The following is a 27675-nucleotide window of genomic DNA, read 5'->3' as shown; positions in this document are numbered from 1 at the left end:
ACAGTTTCCATTTTCCTTTGTTCATTTTTCACAAGAGGAGAAAGATGCATTTTGGAGCAAGAAGCTGTCTTCCCAGAAGCCCCCAACATATACTATTTTGTGCCTAATTAGTCTAAAATGGTTAATATGGTCAGGAGACGGTAAATTCACTAAATGAGTTGGCAAACTGATGAGTTCAGTGAACCCACTGAGGATACCTCACCAGGACCCACTTCTGGAACTGAGTACAATCCGTGAATAAAATTAGGAAAGGGTGTTTCACAAGTCAACATTTGTGGGGTTGACACAAGGAGGATCAAAAATAGATTCAGGACAGCAAACCTAACATCCATCACAGAGATCAACACTGTAATCGAAGCCAAAAGATTTTGACATAAGCCCAGCAAGAGATGGTCATGCCCTGGGCAAGAGTCAGTGGAGTTCAGAAAAGTGGACAGACTCAAATGGTGCTCAGAAGGTATGTGGACAGTGCTGGATGCTTAGCTGGCAGGAAAGCTTGAAAAGTGAGGACCAATCGCAGACGACTCCAAGATGGGAGTTTTCTCACGTTCTCTAATGTTCTGGTCCTGGGTTTTTCCAGTGTTGACTAAGCTAACCCGAAGAGCTCACTTTGGTTCCTGTGGAGACACTTGGGCTTTGTACTGCTTTTCTCTGCCACACTCCTTCACATGCCACGTTCGTGTCTGCATTCGCTTCTTCACACACTGTGCCAGGAAACAGTGACTCAGCACTAATCATTGGTGAACACGGTCAAGTTGAAATTATTTCAAAGTTGTTTTTGAAGTGTTGGAAACTGGCCCATGTAAAATTATAGACACAACTGAAGTGGCTGCTCTGGGGACAATTCCCCTGTGGCCCTTTTGGATGAGGGATTTTCAGATGTCAGTTTAAACTCCTCATGCCCCTAGTCAGTGTTTCACTCATATGGCATTTGGATGGGGGAGAGGTGTGGCAGGATATTTGAACATACTGTGAACCACGAGATTGTGTTATTTACTGGGAAAAAAAAAACATGTTTCTAGTTGTGGTGTGGCTCAACTAGAAACTCGAACAATCCAAAAGTTTTTGTTTGAATGTTATAAACAGGATTAAATAAAGTCAACCACAGGTCAAGAGGCAGAGCAAGCAACCAGTGGACCGGGCGTGAACATAGGGGAAGAGTGTAGAGATACATGGAGGAAGTCAGAAGGACGGCTAGAGAGCCACACAGAAGTAGAAGGGAGGGACATTCAACGTGAGGGGGTCTCTGAGATGGTGTGGCTAAGGAGAGACACGTTTTGGGACATCAGCTGAAGAGGAAGGCCAGCTGGGTGTTTTCTCTGCCCTTCTGAGCTAGCTTTTACCCCAGCATCTGGCTCCCGAATCTTTTTTTTTTTTTTTTAAGATTTACTTCTTTATTTTATGTGAATGCTCTATCTGCACGTGCACCTGCATGCCAGGTGGGCATCAGATCACATTATAGATGGTTGCAAGCCCCCATCTGGTTGCTGGGAACCAAACTCAGGACCTCTGGAAGGGTAGTCAGTGCTCTTATCCTCTGAGCCATCTCTCCAGCCCCAGCTCCTGAATCTTAATTGGTAAAGTTGAATGACTGAGAGTTTGTTAAAAACAGCAAAGAGGCAGGGTTTCTTTCTCAACATTTTCAGTTTGTCGCTGAGGGAAGGAAATCACAGGCTGGGGGATAGGTCAGTGACAGAACACTAGTCCAGCAAGTCTAAGGCCCCGAGTTCAGTTTCCAGCATCAGTACATGCTCGCACAAATCCACGATCAAGGCAGCTCAAATCCCAGCATGAACAGGAAGGGGCCCACCCCAGTCTGAGGAGCTCTGGTACATGATGCCTTCTCGGGGAGGGTAAATTTCCTTCAAGGTGGCAGACACACACACACACACACAGAGGATAACCTTGTTCCAGTAAGTTGCCCTATACCCACACACATGAGGTGGGAGGAACAGTGGGAGGGGTTAGGAGAGAAATTGGAGGGCAGAGAACATGGGGAGGTGAAATTCTAAAGCAAACAAAAACGTCCTCAGAGGAAGACACAAGGACATACAGTACATGGAAAGGAGCCAGGTCTGGGGAATGTTGATAATACATGTAATTTCTTTTTTTTTTTAAGATTTATTTATTTATTTTACATATATGAGTATCAGATCCCAGTATAGATGGTTGTGAGCCACCATGTGGTGGGTGGGAATTGAAATCAGGACCTCTGGAAGAGCAGACAGTCCTCTTAACCACTGAGCCATCTCTCCAGCCCGAGTACCGGCATCATTAGCAAGGTCTGTTGCTAACCTTCCTATAATGCAATCGTGTCCACAAAAGCTGAGCTCTCAGGTGCCTGGCACGTGACCTTCAGACTCCAGCTTATTGCTGAGCCTCGACTCAAAGGCACAACGGCAGGGACCAGCTTCACCTGCCCACACGAAACAGTTTAAAACCAAAGGATGAGGAACAACGGTTCTCAGACGCTGATCATGGACGCATGAAAAACAGCAGTCGCTGAGGCCGAGAAAACAACACGTGAGCCCCGTGACCACCTCATTTCACTGCCTAGAGGGAGTTCTCTACTGTGCCTCAGGAACTGGGGATCCAGGTAGAACCTCACGTTTTTGCTGAGCTCAGGATTTGGAGAGACTAAGGCAGCAAGAATCAGAGCAGGCACGTTACACAGATGAGTCCCCTTCATTGCTTGGGGAAGTCAAGAGTCAATGTGTGTGTGTGTGTGTGTGTGTGTGTGTGTGTGTGTGTGTGTGTGTAAAATGTTGTGCCTAGATCACGAGACCCCAAAAGACCTCCAGGAGTCGAGTCCATTGCAAAATACATAAGGATCTTTTTATTACAAGCCATAGCTCAGGCTCATATTCTCACCACCAGAGCCGTTGAGAGCAAAGAGCCTCGTGCTCAGGTTAGGTGGTTGATTTAAAGAGTCTGGTCTCTCCAAGTGCACCCAAGGCAGGGGGATTCCTGCCTGGCAAATATCTATTGGTTGAAACACAAAAGGGGGTGTTGCATTTTGAATTGATTGGCTATAGGAAGGCCCCAAACTGATTAATGGCCTGGCTTCCCTTGTTTGGCTGTCCTAGGGGAGAGGGGCAATATGGGCTGGTTTCCTAGAGATACAGTTGTATCTCTAGTGGGCAGGAAAAGAATGCAGTAAGGCTGGTTCCTCCCTGCAGGTGGCTGGACATGTCTCCACCTAGTTGGCCTTTATTCAGTCTTGCACTTTAAACTTTGAACCAATACCTCAAAAAACTAATTTTTAATTTTTTGGTCTCTCAGTGTGTGTATGTGTGTGTAGCCCATAGACCCAGTCTCCAAGTGGGTTACCTAATAAGGGGAGCAGGGGTTGTCTCTGGCATGAACTCTGTGGCTAGCATTTTGATCACTTCCCCCTGAGGGGTGCAGCCTTGCCAGGCCACAGAGGAAGACAATGCAGCCAGTCCGGATGAGACCTGATAGACTAGGGTCACATGGAAGGGGAGGAGGACCTCCCCTCTCAGTGGACTTGGAGAGGGGCATGGGAGGAGAAGAGGGAGGGAGGGTGGGATTGAAGGAGGCAAGGAAGGGGCCAGAGCTGGAATACAAAGTGAATAAATTGTAATAAATAATAAATAAAATAAAATAAAAATTAAACTGGAAACATGAGGATAAAAAAAAGATTTTTCTGCATAAGTTATGATGACATTCATTCTACAAAATACTATATAACAACTAATAGTATATTTTAATGTCTCACTTGTTGACACAGAAATATGCTCATTAATACTGAAGTTTTTTAAAGGTTACAAAGCAGTTTGTGCAGAATTTTAAATAAAAATAGAACAAATATTATAATGTCTGGAAAGGTATGTCTCAAAAAATCTCCGTAATTCTCCATTTTATGAGACAGACTTGCAGGGGTGTGTGTGTGTGTGTTTGTGTGTCTGAATGTGCATGTGTCTGTCTGTGGGTGTCTAAGTGTACTCCAATCTCCACATTTTTTAAAAAAACAGAGTAAACTACTACATCTACATTCAGCTGAATGATTCGTTTATTACTCAGATAAAACTATTTCCTCAGTCCTTAGATCTCTAATCAGTATCATTTATTACATTAGGATAACTGTATACACTGACCAATAATAACCACTAAGCTTTCCCACTAATAGCCTCAGAGAGAAATGTTGCATAATTAAATGATAAGCCTGATAAAATAGGAGCAGAGAGGTCTTACACATTCACTAAAACACATCAGAGTGGCTTTCCCAGTGTCTGGCTGATCCAACGCTTTGGCAAACACTGACAGTGACCTATGTCCGGAGGGAAAGACCACATGTCACGTCTAACAATTTAATGTCCCAGATTTACCAGAATAGACCTGATTTCTTTCTCTCTTTGTTTTTCCATAGCTCAGGTCATTCCTTTGTTGGCGTTTGATTTCATGCCCTGATTTTTTTCTTCCCCTGTAAATAAACTAGTATATTTGGATAAAAGATCGGAGGCTAGATTACAAATTATACTTTTAAAAGAATTTTTAGATTCATTTTATGAGTGTTTTAGCTGCATGCATCTAAGTGCCCCATGCGCATTCCTGGTGTATTCTGATCCTCAGAGTTGAGACCCAACAGCTGCTACCCAGTGAAGAAGGCAGTCAACCCTCTAGCTGTTGTCCAAAGCTCTCTCCAGGTTTGCTCCAGCTCAGATCCCCCACCAGATCCATATCCAGCAGGGTCTGGCCTCTGCTCCTCTTTCTAGCCGTGTACTTCACAGTGTCGTGATCTGATAAAATTTATTCTCTCCACTTTGACACTTGGCCCTGAATCTGACCTCTCCTAACCCCGTGCAAGGCTAGAAAAGGGGACATTATTCTGCTGATCAGATTTGCTTTGAGACATTCTTCACAGTATGGAAAAACACAGTGTGCTCCTCACAGTATATGGAAAAACAGCATAGGACGGAAAGGTGTCAGAGCCCCTGGAACTGGAGTTAGAGACAAGCGTGAGCTGCCACGTGGGTGCTGAAAACTGAACCCAGTTCCTTTGCAGGGGCGATGAGTGTTCTTAACCACTAAGCCCTCAAATTATAATTTTTACTTAAAAAAAAAAGTGGCCACCAAATCAAGAGGGCTGGAACCACTGATGCTGAAATAGGGTGATTTCATGCTGGTAGGCACAGCAGACTTACAAGAGATACGAATGTTTTAGATGTTAAAAATCTAGCTGAGGGTCTGGAAGATGGCTCTGTGGGGTAAGAGCATGTGCTGCTGCTGCTGAGGACAGGAGTTGCTTTCCAGCACCCACATCAGGTGGCTCACAACCTCCTGAACTGCAGACGCGTGGAATGCAAAGTTTTCTGGCCTCCAGGAACACCCTTATACATGTAAGTGTACACACAAACACATAAACAAAAATAAAATGAGTATTTTCTTTAAAATCCATTCGGACCTAGGCATAGTGACATGTGTGCATCTTTAATTCCAGTATTCTAGAGGCAGAGGCAGGAGGATCTCTTGAGTTTCAGCCCAGACTGGTTGACATTGAGAGTTCTAGAGCAGCTGGGGCTACAAAGTGAGAGTCTGTGTACTTAAAGCTCAGCAGACAAAGGGGCAGGGAGAAGCTGAGGGAGGGAGGGTGAGATTGGGAGGGAATCAGGGAGTGGGATACAGCTGTGATACAGAGTTAATAAAATGTAACTTAAAAAAAAAAAAGCTCAGCAGCCACTAGAAACCGCAATGCCGAATTCTCGGTCTGAATCATAAATAGGCAACTCTAGTTTATAATAACCTCTTAGATATCATGTAAGGAACTCGACAAAAGGATCTTGAAGGCTCCCAAAATGAAGACATAAGGAGATGTGGACGCTAATTACTCTGGGTGGGCCAGACTATGCCACATACGTGTGTCTGAATATCACACTGGACCCCACTGACACACAAACTTTCTTCGTGTTAATAAAAAATAAACCAATACTATGTAAGTTAAAAATAAAATAGAAAACTGAGCTGTTCTGCATAAAAAGTAAAAGAAAAGCAGAAGTCTCACAACATTCGGCTTGTTATTCTTGCTTTTATTTATTGCAGGAAAATTAGACTAAGAAAAAGTGAAAGTTACTAACAGTTTTCCAGTTTTGTTGTTTTTTTGTTTTTGTTTTTTTTAAGCATCTAGTGGGAAGGCTGGTATGTTGGACACACATGTAATTCAACACTTGATAAATGAGTTCTCAGTCAGCCTGGACTATATAAAAATGCCCTTTCTCCAACCTCACCCCTGGAAAAAAAAAAAATCAATCTCAGTATGCTATACCTCTCCATATACCGTGAGGAGCACACTGTGTTTTTCCATACTGTGAAGAATGTCTCAAAGCAAATCTGATCAGCAGAAAAACGGTCCCTTTTCTAGCCTTGCATGGAGTTAGGAGAGGTCAGATTCAGGGCCAAGCATCAAAGTGGAGATAATAAATTTTATCAGATCACGACACTGTGAAGTACACGGCTAGAAAGAGGAGCAGAGGCCAGACCCTGCTGGATATGGATCTGGTGGAGGATCTGAGCTGGAGCAAACCTGGAGAGAGCTTTGGACAACAGCTAGAGGGCTGACTGCCTTCTTCACTGGGCAGCAGGTGTTGGTTCTCAACCCTAAGGATCAGAATACTTCAAAGAGTCAGACTTACTAATAATTACATTTGTGCATTTTGTTAAGCTTATGAGAACAGTCTTTTTTAAAGTTTTATCATATGACTTATTAAAATTATTTTATTATCTGAAATTTCTTTCTTTCTGCCTTTCTTTTCTTTTCTTTTTTTTTTTTTTGGATTTTTCAAGACAGGGTTTTTCTGTGTAGCCCTGGCTTTCCTGGACTCCCTCTGTACATCAGGCTGACCTTGAACTCAGAGATCCACCTGCTTCTACTCTCAGGGCTGAGATTAAAGGTATGCACTGCTGCTGTCCTGCATTACTTGCATTGTTTTTTATTTATAATGTTGACCTTTGGGCTATTGTTAATTCATTAGGCAAGAATAAAACCACAACCACAACTCTTGAGCCACATATGAAGTAAGCTTTATTAAATACTGACCAGGATGATGGCCTTTGCCCAGGTCCATACCCAGAATTCCCAGATTATGGCACCAAATTATATTAGTCCAGGGTTTATAAAGGCAAAACCCACAGGCTGTGTATTTCCCACCTTTGTCCAATCAGGGAAAATATACATTCTGATGTACTTTTTGCCTATGTGTGATCAAGCAGTTGGGACAGTTGGGGCAACCAAACTTGTTTACATAAGTAAAAACACATGGCTTGGTATCCTACATGAGCAATATCCCCCAGCATTCCAGGAAGTTGTCTGTCCATGGGTAAATGGAGCTTACAGGTTAGAGGCATTTTTTGTTTTATAGATCCCTTAAGCACAGTCATTTAAAATTTAAAACCTAACTTTAGCCATCACATCCTCCAATCCTTGAGTTGTATCCTGAGCCAAATCCTTGACTGTATGGTGTGTACCTGTTTATATTGGGATCTAACAACCATCATGGCACTCAGACAGGAATTTATGTACCTAGTTAAGGCATTAATGATACAAGGGCCAAGAGTAATTAACAGAAATAAAGGAGCCAAAGGCCCTGTGATGGCTGACATCAGAGTTACTACTTCGGAAGAGAACAAAAATGAGAATGGGAACCAGACCAGTCATTTGTCATTTTGTTGTTTATTTTTGTTTATTTATTTATTTTGAGATAGGATTTCTCTATGTAACAGTCTTGACTGTCCTGGAACATGCTTTGTAGACCAAGCTGGCTTCAAACTCATGTAGATCTGCCTGCCTCTGCCTCCTGAATGCTGGGACTAAAGTCATGTCCCACCATGCCCAGCTAACAATTTTCTCTTAAAGCCATCCAATAACCTTCTTGTTTTACATAGGCCAGGTTGAGTGCTCTACCATATTGTAGAACTACTTCAGCTGATGAGTCTATCTGTTCATAGATCCTGATCTATTTGGTTTTAGCAGGTACCTTTCCTGGTATGCCAACAGACTGTATAGGTAGCTATTTTGTGTCCCCTTTGCCAGGGAGTTTCCTTTGGACCTAATAGTCCAGCTTTTTGTTGAGGTTAAGGGACAACATATTCTCTTCTGTAACTATTTTCTGATGAAATTAGAACATCAATACCAGGCTTAGGAAGGCCGGAATGCTAGTCAAAGGCAGGGAGGCCATCCAGGCAGTGAGGTGTTCATCAGAAGCGTTTAGTTCACTGACCTAGCCAAAGAGACAGGGAGCAACCACACTGGCTGGACTGGTTCCCACAAGCTGTCATCAAATTCAGGGATCACAGCAATTAGGAGTAGTTTGTAGTCTGCAGCTGATTTCTGGATGGTAAATCTGTCGGCCAAGTGGAAATCTGCTGGGGGAGATAGAGACTAGAGATAGAAGTTAAAGTTCAGAGCTGGGTGCAGTGGTACACGCCTGTAACGCCAGCACTCTGGGAGGCAGGGGCAGGTGGATCTCTGTGAGTTTGAGGCTAGCCTGGTCTACAAAGTGAGTCCAGGATAGCCAAGGCTACACAGAGAAACCCTGTCAAAAAAAAAAAAAACATAAAAAGAAGAGGAGGAAGATGAGGAGGAGGAGAAAGAAGAAGTTGTTAAAGTTCAGGAATTTAAAGGGAAAAATCCTATATTCCAGGCCCATAATCCTGGTAGTTGAGGTAGGAGAAGAATCCCAAGACCAGGAGAGAAAGAGATCCCACCCTTAGGAATAGATAGATAGGGAGACTTAGGCATTTGATTAATAGGATTACATACCTCAAGTCTGTTGACCTCTGAGAAATGAATCCAAGTCCTATGACTTTCTTGACTCCTTGAAGCTTACATGATTTTTTTTTTAGTTTATAAAAAGATATGAGTTTTAGATATATTAGAATTACCACTGCTTATAACCTGTACTGAGATCCACATCGTAGAAAAAAAAAAAAAAACAAAAAAAACAAAAAACATCTAACAGGTATCTGTAAAACAGCTGGAGTAGACGCAGGCCTTTGAGTCATAGCAAAAGCTATGGCTATGGGTTAAAAGCAAGAATATACTTCTGTTTTTCCAGAAGGCTGGATATATAGACTGCACAGAGGTGGTTTTAGCATGATGAGAAGTACCTTTAAATCCATACTCAGATGACAACCAAAGGAAATTTAAAATCTTGAGCTTGTAAGAGGATATTGGCAGTGCTTTACCAGCTTATCAGAGCTTCATTGATCAATGTTAAAACTCCGAACAACAGCATGGTGGGAAGAAAAATCTGAAACATTTTTCATTCTAGATCTTTTCTTATCCCTTTACTACTTGAATTCACACACCTTAAATCACTTTCTTAGACCTCCAGAAATTATGTAAGCTTTTACATCCTCAGAAATTACTTTCTTAGACCCTCATAACTAGCATAAACTTTCAACCTTTTCTTTTTATCTAATCATTTCCCATAAGACAGGAGCGATTGATTACTGAGAGCAAAGCAAGTTCCTTTAAATAAAAAAAAAAAGTTACACCTGAAACCTGTTTACCGTTTAATTTGGAGCCTCTTAGCAAGGAAAACCTGTCTGCCTTTTTCAGCAAGAGACCTGGTAGTTCTAAAAAAGAGCAAGACCTAAGTTTTACATATGAAATAAACTAACAAGGTAACTGCCGCCAGGGAGAGAAGCTAGGTGCTTGTGGCTGCCAAGCTGCCAAAGCTACAATTAGCCATCAACACCATCAGCGATCTGAAAGGGTAAATTATGAAAATATAAACAAAATGGTGTCTGTAGCAATTAAAATGTCAGAGACTCACCCGCCACCTAGACAGTTACCTTAGGCTCCCGTAGTCTTGAAGGCTTTGTTAGGGGCAGCGGTCAGTTTTCAGCTGTCACACAGGACAGAATGAAATCTTCAGCTGCTGCACAGGGCAGCAGCAGCCTTTGGCTTCCAGACCTAGAAGGTCTGACCAATTTTCCTGTGGATGAGGAACTTGGGAATATTGGCCTAACTTGACCTAGGCGGAGTAGGGCAGTCCACCCAGCAGTGTCTGTAGTTTGTGCAGGGCAGCAGGGAAGACATTGGGGCAGTTTTCCCCAGTGGTTAGCGTTATCACAATCCAAGTCCGTACCCCAACTGTCTTCTTTGGAAACCTTAGGGTCGCTAGTAGGAGTTGGCATTTCTGTCTATCGCAGGAATCTTTTTGCGTTAAATGTTTTAAATGCCATATTCAGCAGTTATCTGAAGAGTTTGAGGACCAATATACCTGATTTTAAATAATTTTTACTTGTTTTTAGTTTTTTGCTTTATGCTTAATCTTGAAAGTATATTGAGGAGTCTAAATAAAACTTACTCCTGCAATTAATTACGTTAGTATTTAGAATGACTACAAGTATAGTTCTGACCTCACTAAAGAATTTGATCATTTACAAGGTGACTCTTGAATGTCTTAATCATCTTTACTGGTTTCCAATAAGTTAGTAGCTTTTATAAGATTAGAATTTGCATTTTTATCCCTGTTAGGTTTAGTCTTTAAAAAGAAGGAAAAAAAAAAAAAACAATTTCTGAATTGAAGCTCTTCCAGCATAAAAATGAAACCTTAAATCATAAATGCAGTCCGTACAGGGACTGGCAACTTTACTTTCCTGGTCCTCACATAGGCCACGACTACAGAATTCAACAGTTCCTTGTATGATTCGGTTTATCAAAATAGGTGACGCTTAACAAAGTCAGCATATGCAACAAGGCCAGAAATCCACCCTTAAGTCAGTCCTTGTTAGCCTGAATAGACCTGGGGTAAGGAGAGATGTCCTAGGGCTCTTTGCCAGGCCGCTTAGGTCATTGTCACACTGCATCGTAAGATACAAATACCCCGGTTTTGTTGTTCAGTGGTTGTGGCACTAACTTTTTAGCCTTTATTTATTTTAAGATTACTTTTTTTTGTTTTGTTTTGTTTGGTTTTGTTTTGTTTGGTTTGGTTTGGTTTGGTTTGGTTTGGTTTGGTTTTTTGGTTTTTTTGAGACAGGGTTTCTCTGTGTAACAGCCCTGGCTGTCCTGGACTTGCGCTGTAGACCAGGGTGGCCTTGAGCTCACGGAGATCCGACTGCCTCTGTCCCCCATGCCCTAACACTAGGACTAAAGGTGTGCGCCACATGTCTGGCTAAGATTACATATTAATAAAGACATCATACTATACAACATCTTACAAACATGTATGTCCAAAAGCCTTATAACTTAAAATATTTAAGGAAAATATGCAGGTTTTTTTTTAACTTGAATTTTTTTAAACTCCAAAATTTCTTTTTAAAGAAGTTTAAACTCTCTCAACCATGGGCTACTATAAGATCAAAAACAAAGTCCCCTTCCTTACTTTAAGAGGGAAGAAAATGGGTACAAAAACAGTCTGAGCAAGGCAAAACAAAACTCCAAGAGGGCAAACAGTTCAATATTCAACCTGGGATGTGCTCCCAACCCTCCGGGCTTCCCCCAAGGGGCTCTGGTCAGCCATCCAGCCCCACCCCTGGCATGGCTCACAGCCGTCTCCTAGACTCCAGCCGGCCCCGCTTCATTGTGACTGTCGCTCTTAGCAGCTATCGTATGTTACTGGCTTCTCCAAAACTGCCGGATCTCTCTCCCGGGCTGTCTTTAGGACCTCCGGCCCCGCCACACAGTGCCAGGCCTCGGCTGCTCCCCGTGACCACCTGGGCATCGGTTTTAATAGTTCAGCTACCAGCACGAGGTACACTCTGGTCTATGAGCACATGGAGTGCTGCATAAAACCTTACTAAACAAGCATTGTTTTTCAGTCCTGTCTTTTACACATCTTGTTTCCAAGATTTTGTTTTCAGTTCAAGAATTATCATACAAAAATCCACCCTGATCCAAAATATCTTGGAGGCCGGCTGTTGCCGCCTTGGTTGGTTTAGACCGTGTAGTCACCATTCATTAATATGGCGGTGAAATCACATGGCATCCTCGCCCTCCAACCCTAGCAAAGACAGCTTCCATCCATGTAGCTGCCTCCATCCTGACAGAAGACAGCAGCTAAGATGGCAGCAAGCCACACGACTCTCTTAAGATTACCTACATACAGATGTTTAACTATTGACCCTGTGTTACGAGTTCTAAGTTAACCTTTTAATTACAGATCTTTAACCACACCCAATAAAGTTACAAATCTTGAGGTACAGAAAGTTCACAAACATAGTCTTACAAACATGGAGATGAGGTTTATATCTTAGCAAAGGTTTTAGGCAGTTCAATGAAACCAATTATCTATTTTTTTTTTTTTTGATGTCCTGCTTTGCTCTCTTATGCCTGTCACAAAACCAAGTGGCCTGCCCGCCACAGGACAGTTGGAGATTAAACGAGCATGCTTGGGTCTAGAGCAGGGAAAGCCATAACTCAGCTCCAGAGCCAGCTTTTTCCATAAAGTACAACAGCATGTAACAACTTTGATATTATCCATACCCCTCCCCCCAAAAACATTTGAATCCCCACTAAACTGAATGCAGTGGCCAGAAAGCTCAAAGATGAGAAATGGTGAGCCCTGACTGTCCTTTGGCAAGTGGTATCATGGCTAGCAGCTGGTAGCAGCAGAGACACCATGAACAAAATCAATAAACACACAAAGCTCACACACTCAGGGGAGACCAGTCAGAAACAAAACACGCAGTGGCCACATTCAATTTAGCCTGACCCGTTTCTGTCTTGGCTCTCACGTTGGCACGCTAAAAGACACAGACCCGTCTGGCACACACAAAACAGATACACACAAAATGTTACAACACTTAACTAGGTTTGACTGGTTTCTGTCTCGGCTCCCAGCATCCAAACAACCCGAACCAGGCAGTTGGGCAGACGTCTCCCTTTTTGCCCTGGCTGAGAGAAGGTTGGATCCCATGTATCCCTCCTCATCTCAACCAGAGCAGATGCCACAGAAAATTACTATAACTCGCCAGGGAGGCCTCCCTGGATGCTTACTGCTTTTCTCAGCGTGGCAGCTCCGGAGCCTGCAAAGCCTGCAAAGCCCAAAGCTCCGGAGATGGCCCTTCAGCCCGGGAGTCCCAGATGTTAAATTGTTGGGTCAAAAAACGTTTTCCAACCTGTTCACTATTCAAAGCATTTCTGAAGCAGCATCCTTCATCCTTTCTGCCCCACGGTGTTGGCTTTTTTTTTTTTTTAAGATTGCCATACACACCAGAAGAGGGCACCCACCACGTGGTTAACTGAGAATTGAACTCAGGACCTTGGGAAGAACAACCAGTGTTCTTAACCTCTGAGCCATCTCTCAGCCCATTAGCTGTTCTTTTCTCTAGAGTCCTTACTGGACCTTCTAGGCTGGGCTCAGTGACCTACTTGTGTTCTCAACGCTGCTAGAAAAGAATATCATTCCCAGTGTCACACAAGGAGACACGCCAAAGCAAAAGTAATTTACTTTTTCAAGGTTTAGACAGGTCCTAAGCTGGGCAAGCGAGCATACCACACCAGGGGAGGAAATTCAATTTAGCTTCTATTCTCTAACACTGACTGTGTCTCATCCCGTTGGTGGGAACTAGAACTCACAATCTGACGAGATGGGCTAATTCATAGTCCCTGCAAAGACAAGTGTGTGACAGGGTCAATTCCCAGGAACGGCTGGCACTCAGGGGTGGGGCAAAGCTATACCTCGGAGATAGGAAAAGTTTCTGGGAGCTGGCCCTGGGCAGACAAACAATCTCTGACTTAAGAAAAAAGAAAAGTTTTTCTCAGCACCCTTCCTGACCCTTTTCCTCTTTCTGCTTGACACCTTTGTGTTGAAACGATGTTTAACATAGCCTGCCTCTATAAGCCTCTCTATGGAAACCCTCCATAAGCCCCACACCAGAGACTGTGTTTTCTTAGCCTTTGTCCACAGCCTCCTCAAGTCTGTATCCTTTTTGTTACAGGTATTGTTACCAGACTCAGGGAGTACAGCCTGTTTTCAACAAGCCACGGTCAGCCACCTGTCTTCAATAAGCTGGTTAAAAAAGTCAAATTAATAATGAAATACGGGGGGAGGGAAGATATGTTCAGTGTGGCCACTCTGAGAAGAGGGGTACAGCCATCCAGTGATTCCCCCAAGTCTGTCATTGAGGATCCTGACAAAAAGGTAAGGTTTAAACCAGAAAGCAAGAAATGTACACACCTAAGCAGTCAGGCATGGGACGAATTGTAACTCTTCCTACAGAAGATACATTTCTCCTCTGGAAGGCCTCGGGGCTTCAGCCTTTCCTCTCCCAGCATACCTGCTAATTTCTTGGAGTCCTTTCTTCCAATAGTCCATAGCCATAGCACAGAACACGGTGTTTCTTTAGAAATACTCATTCCTGCCAGACAGATTGGTCATCCCTCGATGCAGCGGTCGGTTTCCGCACAGCATTCTTTTGTTCTCTGAAGATGTCTTGGGGAAAATAAGAATGCTGATTGCCTTTTACATTTTAAAAAACACTTAATACGTTTGAGGTTGTAAATGTCAAATAATTATAATCTTCTGCTTTGATTTTACTGGTTTATTGAGTCCCTTGCTGCTTTTCTACTGCCCCCTTCGTTTTTTTTGGTCTTGTTTTGTTGTTCTCTGAGCTATCTACATTTCACATTATTCTATTATTCTTTATCACAGTGGATCGCCATCTGGAATGACTTTTGAAAATCATTTCGATATTTAGTATGTGTGTATGCTGTGTGCATGCCATGGTGTTTTCTTAAGTAGAGCACACAAATATTGTGTTTTCTTAAGCAGAGCACAGTTTTTCCTTTTCTGCTCCTAAATTTTATGACTCACAAGCAACATTTTTTTCCATGGCATTTGTAGTTTTTGTCGGCCCTTGTCCTTCCTAAAGTACCTTCTGTACCTGCTTTCATTTGAAATGTTGTCAGTTTCCTTCTATTTGCTTATTTAATGTGTATGTGTGTTTGCAGGCCTGGTGCCAGTGGAGACCAGAAGGGGAGGTCAGGTCCCCTAGATCTATGGTTATGGATGGCTGTAAAACCATCACATAGGTAAAAATCGAACCTCGTTCCGGTTGTTATTAAACAAAAATCCCAGTTGCTCTATTTTACCAATAAAGACTCAGGAGCCAGATGCTGGGGTGAAAACCTGTGAGTTCAGAGATGCAGAGAAAGCACTAGCTGACCTTCCCACTCAGCTGAATTCCCAGAAGGAAAAAGCCTTTCTACTCCTTGTAAATGGAACTTTTATTCACCTGTTTCAGTGGTTGTCTGGGAGGCTTAAACTGCCTCCTGCTAACCTAGGCCTAATCCTGAAAGCTTCTAGCCTCCATACAACCTAACTAAGGCCTGGAATGTTTTCAGCCTCTGAGACTCAGTGCTGAATAAGCTCACCCTTTCTGTTCTTACTAAGCTCTGGGCTGGCTGGTTCAACTCAGCTGTTCTGGCTCAAACTCCTCTCCCAGCTGACTGATTCAGTTTGACTAATTCTCTCTGAATTGTTCTGCTTGACCTCAAACTAACTCCAGCATTCTGCTCTAATCTCCTGACTCCTTCTCCTTTTCTGGCTCATTTGGTCTTCACCTGAGTCTAGCTTGTTATCTCTCTGCAACCCATCTCTTTATTACTGTCCCAGTAAAAAGATATATACATACACATATATGATATATATAATATCGTGGAAGATATTAAAATGACTAAAAGTGCTTCTCACGTAACTTGAAGAAGTTTCAGAGCCTTTCTTTGTTTGCTTCCTTACATTGTAGAGCACATTTTTTTTTTAATTTATTCCTGAGAAAGGACACGTCTTCTCTACAATTTTAAGAACCCAAACATCTGTAATATTTGTGTTTTGCCCTCAGTTTGGATGGAAGTTTTATGGAAGTCTAAGTAGAAACCCTTTTCCATGAAATTTTGAAGATATTTCTCCATTGTGCCTTTACTAGAACAAGCAAGAAGTTCTTCGTAGTATTATATTTTGTTTTGTACTGTTCTTTCTTTCTTTTTAGAAACATTGAAGAACTCCTTTGTCTTTATGTAAAAAAAAAAAAAAATAGGGCTGAAGAGATAGCTCGGAGGTTAAGAGCACTGGCTGTTCTACCAAAGGTCCTGAGTTCAATTCCCAGCAACCACATGGTGGCTCACAGCCATCTATAATCCTGTGCCCTTTTCTGGCATGTAGGTATATGTGCAGGCAGAATAATGTATAAATAATAAATAAATATTTAAAAAAATAATCTTGGTGAGTCACAACACACAAACATTTTAAAAAAAATAGAATGTGTGCACCAGAACACAAAACAGGTTAACAGGCCAAGATGGCCTCTGTCTGTCATACCTGAGAAAGTGGTGTTTCTGTTTCATCCCAGTGTTAGGAAACGACTTCACACCAAACACAATTGGCTAACTGGCACAAAGAGACAGAGCAAGGTCCTGGGAATATGGGCCCTTTGGGGCTGACTGCCTTTTGGGAACAGAGAACTCCTGGAAAGAAGCGGAGTCCGCTGAGGCCAATTGACTCATTGGAGCTGACACTGTGGGGAGATCGGAATTTTGGAGGTCCAAAGGTTAGTGACCTTATCTTGAGTTCTAGTCCAGAGCAGCCATTTCTTGCTCACCACTGTATCAGACCTAACATCCGGTAGCTCATAGATTCCTTTCGGAATCTATTAACTTAGCTGCCACTAGCTTCCACCAACACAAAAGCTAAGAGAGCATCGAGGCTTATAGGAAGGTTTCTCCCATCTCACTGTACCTGCCTCTCTGTTCACAACAGTCTATACTGGGATCTGATGCCCTCTTCTGGCATGCAGGTGTACATGCAGCTAGAGCTCTCATATGTGTGAAATACATAAATCTATCTTTAAAAAATAATTTAAGATATATGAATAATAGAAAATGTTTCATATTTCTTTTCTTTCTTCTATGCGATTATGTTTTGAAGACTCATTAGTACTTGATCTTAATTAAAATTAACAGTTTAGAAGGACTGGACTGGAATAGTGTTTAGTATCAACTTCTGAAAAATCACATTTATATAAAAGAAATGCAACAGGCCAGCAGAAATCCAAAAAGGATGCAGCTCCCATTATTGCACATGGATGAAGTGTGCTGTCTGGGGAATAGGATAGGGCCCAGGAGGAGGAGAAATCAAAGAGGATAAACCTCCACCTTGTATTTATTCTAGATCTGGAATTCTCCAGTGGCCTTAAAATATATTAGTGTATTGGGCACATAGATGCCATCTCCAAAGATGGCTGCCATGAATTTTAACTACACGCATCTTACCTGCTCCAGTCCTGTGTGACGTCACTATACAGCTCTCCACACACGGCTCATCAACACCTGCACACAAGCCCCTGTTGCTCACACTCACCGACAACAGTGGAAGTGAGTTTCTTTTTCACCCTTACAGGAAACCATACTGTAGCTACTGTTTGCCCGCGGAGCACTTCTGATTTTAGTCATCTATATTAGAATAAAGGAAAAAGTGACAGTTAATGTGAATGGGTACTAACGTAACTCCTAGACTGCTACCACATAATAAATAAAATAAAATTAGAAAAAAGCAAAACAAAAACAAAATTTAAAAACTCCCCTGCCACATTCGCTAAGGTGGCAATAACTGTGTGAAAAAGAAAAAGGCTATAAACATACAGAAAAGTTCAACTTTGTCTTCTAAACAAATTACAAAGTCATTTTTGTTTTATCCTTGGGTGTTATTTTTAAAATATGTAAATCTGTGGACCTAGTACCACTAAGACTTGTCCTAAGCCCAGTCTTGACCCTAAAGCTTGGCCTGAGCAGGTTTGGCCTTCAAGTTCTCTCCAGGTTTGTCCATGAACTCAGATGTATTCAAGCAGCTGGAATGCTGTACACGGGGTAAGGCTTAAATGCAAGCAGCCAAGTCCTTAGTTGTAAAGCCAGCCTCAACGGTCTCAATGCAGATTTCCTGCGAAGAACCTGAGCTCAGCATTGTTGTCAAGCTTTGCTCTGTGGGCTAAGCCTCAAGACCAGGTAAAAATGAAAGCAATGGGGTCCGTGAATGTCTCCTGTCCTTTCTGGTACATGTGATAGTGATGTGTGACAGTGCCATGGGCAGCCTTTGCTTCTACCGTCTTCCATCTGGACCAATTGGTACCCTGGTCACCATGTCAAGGGAGCCATAACCTTGGGCAACAGAGTTTGACTGTACATCACCATCATAGGTTTTGCAGGCCCAGATGAAGCCTCCCTCTGATATCATCCTGGGCCACCATGTCATCAATGAGCCTGCACTCATCCCAGATCTTCTGAGCTTCAAGCTGGGATTTGTACTGCTTGAAAGATGTCCTGAAAGATGTCTTTGACGCGTTTGTCGTGCTTCCTCATAATCGTGTTCTTGATGCTGAGGTACAGAGGCCAGCCCCTTGACAGCGCCATTTGGGAGGAACGGTGTGCAAAGTCTTCAATTGACTCGTCCCAGTTGTACATGCCGATGGCCGCCCCACCACCTTCAAAGCTGCACCATGTATGTCAGCTTTCGACGTCCATCTTGTGGTGTGTAGGCTACCTCTACTTTTCCAGGCCCAGGAACAACAAAAGCAGTTGCTCGGCGATGACCAATGAGGATGGGTTTCACCCAGCCTGACACCAGCGGGGGCGTGTTTGGACAGACCATAGCTTCCCTGGAGACAGTGTCACCCGAATTGTTCTGATGGTGCCATTTGGTGATTTCCACATTTGTTTCAGCTTGAACGCCTCCTTTCATCGGGGGTGATAGCAGCACACTTGACGCCAAATTTGTATTTCTTTCTAGTCTCTGCAGGGTCCTTGGTGACCTGGTCCCTGGTGGAGTCAGGATACTCTACGCCTAAGTCATAACGACGCAGATCCAGTTCCACATAGGAAAGAAGAGTTTTTCTTTCATCAATTCCCAAACGATTCGTGTCGTTTCGTCTCCTTGCATCTCCACCACAGAACCTCCATGGATTTTTCTGGACATTTTTACGTCAATAACCCAGTTCACACCCATGCACACACATGCTGTCTCAACCCAGTCCCAGCTGGCTCAGTGTCCACCACAACCTTCTAACTTTCTATGCTATTGTTATACTAAGATTTCAAAGGTCCAGAATTTTGACATGAACCAATGGAGTTCTGATAAGCTGGTAGAATACTGAATACTTGCGATTCATTCACAAGCTCAAGATTTAAAATTCTCCTTGGATGTCTAAATATAGAGTTAAAGATGCTTCTCATTGGGCTATAAACTATCTCTGTCCCATCTAATAGGCATCTCTCTAGACAGAAGAAGTATGTTCATGTTTATTTATTTATTTATTTATTTAGTATACAATGTTCTGCCTGCATGCCAGACGAGGCCACCAGATCTCGTTATGGATGGTTGTGAGCCGCCATGTGGTTGCTGGAGATTGACCTCTGGAAGAGCAGCCATTGCTCTTAACCTCTGATCCACCTCTCCAGTCCTCCATGTTTTTTTTTTTAACCCAAAAAGTTTTAGTTTTTGCTAGAACTCAAAGGTCTGAGTTTATGCCAACTGTTTTACAATATGGATTTTGGTACAGATTAATACTAATATATCTAAAACTTTTATCTTTTTTAAAAAAGATTTATTTATTTATTACGTATACAGTGTTCTGCCTGCATGTATGCCTGCACACCAGATCTTATTATAGATCGTTGTGAGCCACCATGTGGTTGCTGGGAATTGAACTCAGAACCTTTGGAAGGACAGACAATGCTCTTAACCTCCGAGCCATCTCTCCAGCCCCAACTTTTATCTTTTTTGTAAACTAAAAAATTCCTGTAAACTTCAGGGAGTCAAGAGAATCATAAGGCTTGGATTCACTTGTCACAGGCCAACTGAGCTCTAGATAAGTAGAGCCTAGGTTTCCCCACCTGTTACTTTCTGAGGATGGGATCTTTCTCCCCTGGTTTTGGCACTCTTCCCATCCCCCAAATTAATAGGTCTTGGGGCCAGAACAGTCCACATGTGAGATTTTTCTTTTAAGTTTCTAAACTTTAACTTCTGTTCCTAGTCTACATATGCCTCAGCATCAGGCTTCCACCAGGCTGACAGACACCATCCTGGAAGGCACTGAAAGCTGCTGCGAACCACTCCAGCTGATGTGGCTGTTCCCTGTCCCTTTCGCTGAGTCAGCTACCCAGATGCTTCTGATAAATGCACATTTTCCAGCCTTTGGCTTGTCTTTGTCTTCCTGGGCCCTGACAACAACACCCTAGCTTCGGCTGGAAGTAGTTACAAAGAGAATTTGTAGTCCCTTACCCCCTTGCAAAAATTGAAATGCTGGATTAAAAGGAAACTCCCTGCGTAGGGGACAAAAATGATATACTGTGAAAGTTGGGCTCAGATTTATCAACAGGTAGATTCATTAGCTGAAATAGTTCTACAAGAAGACAGGGCAGTTGGTCTGCTTTATGTAGAACAAAGAGGTACTGAATGACTTGAAGAAAAATAATGTGTTTCTATACAAACCATTCCTGGCTGTACTAAAAGAAACACTGCAAGAGGGGGACCTGAGATGAAAGAAATGACTGGTGCTCTGTCCATTTCAAGACTCCTTCTAGAGAGTAACCCTGATGTCAGCCATCACAGAACCTTTGGCCCTTCTGCTTCGGCTAATTACTGTTGGCTCTTGCATCACTGATGTCTTGATAATTTCTCTCTGGTCACCAGTAAGTTGATGGTTATTAGATTCCAATGTAAACAGGTACCCATCACAGAGTCAAGGACTTAATTCAGAATACAATCCGGGGGTATAGACGGGAGCAAATGTAAGAGCCAAAGTCAACCTGTGAGCCCCATTTTTCCAAGGACAAGGTTAACTATCTGGGATGCTGGGAACTGTAGTTCTTGGGAAATAAGAAAGCCACATATTTTCACTCAGAGTTGAACCAATTACACTGGATATGCTCAATCACATGTAGGCAGAAAGTATGTCAGGATGTGTTGCTGAATATTAATATTCATTATTTAGCTTTTAGTTAAACAGCAGTTATTCCTAAACCAGCTGTATACCCAAATCACCACACAGAGACTAGGATTTATTTAGTTAACCTAAAGCACAATGCTCGGCAATGATTACTCCATCCTAAACCTTCAAGCATGTATAGCTTCCTCCCAGTCAGATTTCCTACATTATACTTGCTTTTAGTCATATCTTTGGTCTCGTTTATCTCTCCTCATGGTTCTGAGTCCTCTCCTAATGATCTCTGCTTTCCTACTCCTCTCGCTTACTTCCTTGTCCTCCCCTCCGGACCAGGATGTCCCACCCTATTCTCTCCATTACTCAGCATTGGCTAGGTATTTTATTGACAATACAGAGAACAAATGGTGGCATGTTTTACATAAACTTGAGACAGGTGATGCTTAGAATAAGTCAATGCAATGTCCGGATTGAACCAGATAGTGGGGTAGAGAAATCAGCATTTGAATGAACAAGGGTAAATGTGTGCATTCCACAAGAACATTGTACCAACGAGGATGTATGCCTGCCCCTGAGTGAACCTGATGGGAAATGCAATAAACTGTGTGTTTTGCCTTTTTAAGCCCCTACAAAACATTAATCGTGGCCACTCTCTGGGACCCCAAAGTGGATCTGACTAGAATCCATCCTGGTCAATATTTAATTAAAGCTTGCTTCAAATTGACTCAAAATTATGGAACTGGCTTTTCCCTCACGAATCTCAGGATGAAGACAAGGTTCAGTTCCCAGCACCCTCATGGCAGCTAACAATCTTTATAATCCAGTTTCAGGAAATCCGGCACCACATACGTACGGAGTACAGACATGCATTCAGGCAAAACACTCATACACATGAAATAAAAAAGTAAATAAATCTTAAGAAAATAAAAGGTTAATAATGTGAGTTTAAAGTGATAGTTGAAAAACACCTACCAGCTTCGCATGTGGACTACGAAATTCATTTCCATCCCATTAACAGGCTGCATACCATCTCCTTCTGTAGGCATTTTGGTCATTCACACATGTGTTTGCTAAAAATAACCCCCTTACTGTGAATAAACATGGTCTTGCCTACTGTGAGGCCAAGCCTCTCTCTTTCTACCTTCCATCTCTCTAAAGCTTCTTTTTGAATAATCTAAAAAAAAAAAAGTGTGCCTGTGTGTGAATGTGTGTCTCTCTGTGTGTGTGTGACTGTGTCTTTATGTGTATGTTTTTCTCTGTGTGTAAGTGTGTCTGTGTGTGTGTGTCTGTGTGTGTGAGAGAGAGAATATGTGTGTGTGCATTTGTGCATATTGCAATTAAATTGTGAGCAGAACAAAAAAAACTGAAGACATTTTTCCAGTATTAAAGAAACAAATTTGTTGTGGTTTTTTTTCATATTTTGCAGCAGTCAGTGAAGAAGACTGCCATACAGACAGATGTGAATTCCTATCTTTCTTCTTTCTATATTGCTTTCATCCTACTCTTTAAGTTAAATAAAAATGTCAACCAGCATTCATACTTCTGTCGTTTGCAGCCATGCATTGGCCACAGATACTAAAGTTCATCGAGAGTAAACTAAATCACCGTGTAAAGGCAATTAACCATAATGATTTTGTAATTTGCATAATTATTTGTAAATTGCAGGTTATTCCTACTTTAAATTAGTAAAATACGGTACACATGCACATAAATATTACCTTTCAGATTTGTTTTATTCTTTTATTTTATGTGTGTGAGTGTTTTGCTTCCATGTCTGTGCATTCGTGTGCCTGCCTGGTACCCTCAGAGACCAGAAGAGGGTGCTGGATCCTTTGCTACTGGAGTTACAGATGGTTGTGAGCTGCCGTGAGGGTGCTGAGAATCAGAGCCAGGTCCTCTGGAAGGTGCTTTTAACTGATGAGCCATCCCTGGTACCAGATTTGTTCTTGAAAACCGACTGTTAAACATTTCTCTGCACCTTGCCTCAGTATGGCTGTCAGCTTCACAGAAACAGCAGCACGGATGCCGTCCCATCCTCTGCCGTGCTCCTCTGCAGCATCAGACTCCATCTTCTTTAGCATTTCAACACAGACTCAATACTCTGCAGGGACTTTCCAGACCTTCAGTACCATGTGGGGACTGCTGAGCTTCCTGGATTGAACAACTCTCTCGTCTTCTGCCTCCCTAGGGAGCAGATCATGGTTGTTGACTTACTCATCCTCCGTCGTGTAAAGGAACTGAATAGATCCCATTTTTATTTAAAAATTTTTTGATCCATTTAACCCTGCCTCAGTCCAGAATTGTAAGTTCCTTGTGGACAGTAACTACTTCTGTTTGATTTCCCAAGATTCTACACGTCTTCTTATATAGGTGCTTAACAGAGTATTACTGTGAATGAGTAAATGCAAGTTTAGAAACTTTGCCTTCTTCATGTTTATTCTGAGAACCAACAGATACAAATCAAGTCCTGCAAGAGAAAAAAAAAATGAGTATGCCGAACTGCCTCTTGATTGTGAAAACAACTGTGTAACATTCAAACATGTGTTAAGAGAGAGGAAAGATGGTTTTTGGGGGAGAGGATACACAGCACAGTTACCCTCATACTTGTTTTCGTGGTTGCTTTTTGAAAATCAAGTCCCCGTTGCGATATATCCAATGAGACAGTCCAGTATCCTGAACCCCAAAACAAGGCCCAATTCTTGAGATTTTTTTGTCTCTCAGAGGTACCAGCATTTTTCTGACACCATCATTGACCAGGAGAACTGATGGCTTGCTTCGTGGCTTCAAGATTTTTATGTTAAGATAAATGGCAATAAATAAGAGCCAGGAGACACAGATAACAAAGATTCATGTAGGGTGTGCCTTTTCATGAGCGCGAGCTATACTCTTTTACATGCTATACATATGCTAGACTGAAATCTAGCATCTTAGTTTCTGTGAAGAACTTTACGTTGGGGATTTTTTTTTCTTATACTACAAATGAGGGTGGCGGCTCAAGAGCTTTGGGAAGTTGCTTACAGGACAGATCTGCTCAGCAGCAAGACTGAATTTGTCTCTGATTTGTCTCTGCTGGAGGTGTTTTAATCGGACACTGTTTCTGGAAACATCAGCTGTCCATATACCACTCAGTTCAGGAAACTGTTCAGCTACTGCTTTCAGCTACTGCCATGTCTGCCTGCCAATCATGTTATTATTTCCCTCCTATATTCCTTGGACTTGTAAAACTTTTTATTTAACCTAATCCATAGAATTATGGTTGACGTATTACATTGTCTGAATACATGGATTTGTGTAAATAGATGCTAGTGATTAATCTTTAAAATGTATCTGCTTACTGTCTAGAATGGAATGAAAATAACAAGAAATAAAAAGGAAAGGACATGACAGTTCCTAGGTAAGGTGGAGGAGGAAGTTTACAGATAAAAGGGAGAGCATAGCCAGAGACAGGGACATCTGGAAGAATCCAGAGTGGACATGACCCTGAGCCATTCGGCCAGACAAGGAGGAGAAGGGAGAGCGGAGCGAGGGAGGGGAAAAGACGGGAGCGTGGGAGGGGACAAGAGGGGACAGAGAGGGGGAGGCGACCAGGTGCAGCAGCCAGAAAGCCCAAAAGAGAGTATATTTAAAAAAATGGTAACCAAAATGGTTGGATTATATAGGGAGGGGCAGCTGGAGGGAAGGGCAGTCAGTCCCTGATCTGGAGAGGTTTAGGGTAGGGGGCCACCAGGAGGGCTCTGTAACAGGTAGGGACTGAGGGATGATGGGAGAACCTAGCAGCCAGGTCCACTTTGATATGTTAAATAGGCACCTCAGCCATTTGTCCCAGGGTTTGAGATTTAAAAAAAAAAAAAAAATTACCTTAAGTATTCACTCGTATTTCCTAAAACAAACACTGCATTTTGCAGTGCTCCCTGGGGGTGTTGTACCAAGGTAGGGCCATATTTGTGGGCTTGCCTTGGTTTAAGAGGCGATAAATCAAGCTATTTTTCTGAGACTAGGGAGCCTGACTCACATTTCCTGAGCAAATTGCCAATGCACCAAACAAGGAGTTTCATAAAAACGTTCTCCCGTGGCCATTCAGACCCTCCAAACAACCGCACTGGAATTAAACTTGGCAACAGTTACTGAATATCGCCAACGTCAGACAATTGTCGGGTTTCTGCAGCAAGAGCAGAATCAAAAATAATAAAACCAAATTGCCAGGAAGCACCTACACTGACTGCACAGGACTCCTAAATCCAGGAAAAGCTTCCTGGCTTTTGTGCTGGCCCCGCTGGATTTGAGTTGTTTCTATTCTTTCCTGTAAGTACGTTGGGAGAAGAAGTCGTTGGGCTGTCTTTCTCTGCTATTGAGTGGGAGGGATAATACAGGATTATTAGAGAAAATGAGTAAGGGGGAAGGAGGAAGGATACAACCACTGTAAAAAAAATCATAGCTTTATAGGGGAAAAAAACTCAAACTTGTATTTGGTTTAGGCATTTGGGTATGTTCCAATGCATCTGAAAGGGGAAGAAGAAAGCATAAAGACAAGGATCATAGTAGTAAACAGTATTCATTATTTCTAAAAGCTGTGAAATGCAAATTTTGACATTGGGTTGAGGAATGTGGCCCAGTGGCAGAGCACTTTTTTAGTATGCTCAAAGTCAGACTTGAGTCCCAGCTCTGAGGAGAAAAATTGTAATGTGTATATTTGGTTGTATTTTAACGTATCTTGACATCTGGCACTCTCCTCCCCTTGTACTTGGGTAGTAATTGGTACAGGCCCAGGGTCACTGGCACGTTGATCTCACCGAAATCTAGACTTTAAACTAGAATTAGAATGAGCAAACCTCGATGCTCTTGTCCTTTTATTTCCTAAAATAAAAATTCCATGCAGGATTTTGAGTTACAAGCCTTGTTTTTCTTGAGGAGAAGGCATCTTCCACAATAACCAGAAAATTGGGAGTGTCCTTGTTTTCATCTTGCTTTGGCTGCTCATGTGGTCCCGTAACCTAAGCAACAGATCAAATGACTTCTGCTTGCTGAGGAGTCATCACAAAAGAATGGAAACTCATTTTTCCCTCACTTTCTTGGGATAAGACAACTAAGAGTGCACTCTATTTAGTAGGTTGAAGCTACAATTAAACCTGAAAATTGCGAGGAAAGACCAAATCCATGATTGTCCAATGCAAGCAAGCTTTATTTAGTACTGGCCAGGAAGATGGACACTGGCCAGGTCCATACCCTGGATCCCCAGAGAATGGTGCTGAATGAGGTCAGTCAGATCCCTATAAAAACCAAACCCACAAGGCTAAGTGCTTTCCAAACTTGTCCTGTGGGGGAAAGCATACATCCTGCCTGCTTATCTCTCGCCTATATGTGATCCAGAACATCCTGTACAGTTGGGGCAACCAACCTGTGTGTTGAAGTGAAAACACAGGGTTGGTTATCCTACATTGAACATCAACCCCCAGCATTCCAGGAAGTGATCTGTCCTTGGGGAGTTTCTTTGGCCCTTATACAACTTCACTTAGTTAGAGACTTTCTAGATTGACCTACAAAAATAAATAAATAAATAAATAAATAAAACATCTGGGGGAGAAAGAGAGAGAGAGAGAAAGAAAGAAAGAGAGGAAGGAAGGAAGGTGGGGGGCTTGGAATCAAGATGATTTGAGTATGACAAACTATAGGAAGTCTACTAGCTGTGGCATCTACACTCCTTATAATGTCTTGGAAGTAACAGAAAAATTGATTGGCATGACTGTGTGTTCCTAGAGACTAGTGCTAAGCAGGGCCATCCCTATGGTCTCAGCTGTCACACCTGGCAGGAGGAGTAGGTGTTTCTTCATAGAAGTGACCTCCTTTCAATAGACTCTGTGATTTGGGCAATGGGTATCCCATCAGTGGAGTAATGAGGGTTTTCCTCATGCCCCTTCCATTCATGGGTCATCTCCATTATATAAGCCTTAATATACTTTCGTAAAGGATGAAGTGAGGCCCTCTAAAAATAGTTGATTAAATTATCAGCCTTAACAGACTTGATTATTGGAAAACAACAAAATGTAGTATTCCTATACTTTCTTGTGTCAGTAATATCAATGCAGAAATCAGAGCTCTTGTTTTAAAGGGAATAAGAGAGAGTTTATTGTGAAGCCATTTTCAGTGACCACGGCCTAGGAACACAGATTTAGGTTGCCCTGAATCCTATGTTCCAACATGAAAGAAGTTTCATGGATTTACAGAACAAAGAAAGTCATGAATCAAGGCACATCTAAAATATACAGTGGAGGGTACATCAGAGAGGCAGGTACAGTGAGATGGGGGAAACTTTCTTTTTTTTTTTTTTATTTTTTTGGAAACTTTCTTATACGCATCAATCCTATCTTAGCTTTTGTGTTGGTAGAAGCTAGTGGCAGCTAAGTTATAGATTCCAAAAGGTTTCTATCTATTACCCCCCAGATGTTAGTTCTGATACAGTGAGGAGCAAGGAATGGCTGTTCTGGAGGGCTAGAACTAGCCCAAGGTAAGGTCACTAACCTTGGGACCTACAACATTCCCATGTCCTCACAGTGTCAGCTCCAATGAGTCAGTCAGCCTCAGCAAATAGCAGTTTGTTCCCAGGAACCTTCATTCATAGTAATCTATTATTGTATAACAATATCGCCACAAATCAACTAGCTTAAAACATCACTCATTGGCTAAAGGCTTAAGAAAAATTCATTTAACTGTCCTAGTCTCTCTGAGCAGTGATCAGTCCTATGATTCCTGGTGTCTCACTCAGATGTTATATAAAGCTCCAGG

At 42.3% G+C, this 27675-nt stretch overlaps 1 long non-coding RNA gene and 1 pseudogene across 1 annotated transcript in view; one reads left to right on the top strand and one right to left on the bottom strand.

Moving 5' to 3' along the window:
* Positions 1 to 24384, top strand: part of LOC132646837 (uncharacterized) — a 37438-nt gene extending 13054 nt beyond the window's left edge. The window contains exons 2-5 of the long non-coding RNA XR_009585159.1: positions 13906 to 14108; positions 14918 to 14998; positions 16315 to 16512; positions 19987 to 24384. This is a non-coding gene — a long non-coding RNA (uncharacterized LOC132646837). The remainder of the gene's footprint in view (positions 1 to 13905; positions 14109 to 14917; positions 14999 to 16314; positions 16513 to 19986) is intronic.
* LOC132646836 (isocitrate dehydrogenase [NADP] cytoplasmic-like) lies at positions 17733 to 19134 on the bottom strand (annotated as a pseudogene).
* Positions 24385 to 27675: the final 3291 nt, after the last annotated feature.

The sequence above is a fragment of the Meriones unguiculatus genome, chromosome 12, assembly GCF_030254825.1.
Source record: "Meriones unguiculatus strain TT.TT164.6M chromosome 12, Bangor_MerUng_6.1, whole genome shotgun sequence".
Classification (NCBI taxonomy): Eukaryota; Metazoa; Chordata; class Mammalia; order Rodentia; family Muridae; genus Meriones; species Meriones unguiculatus.
The sequence above is the reverse complement of the archived record's forward strand: the minus strand, read 5'-3'. Positions and strand labels throughout refer to the sequence as shown.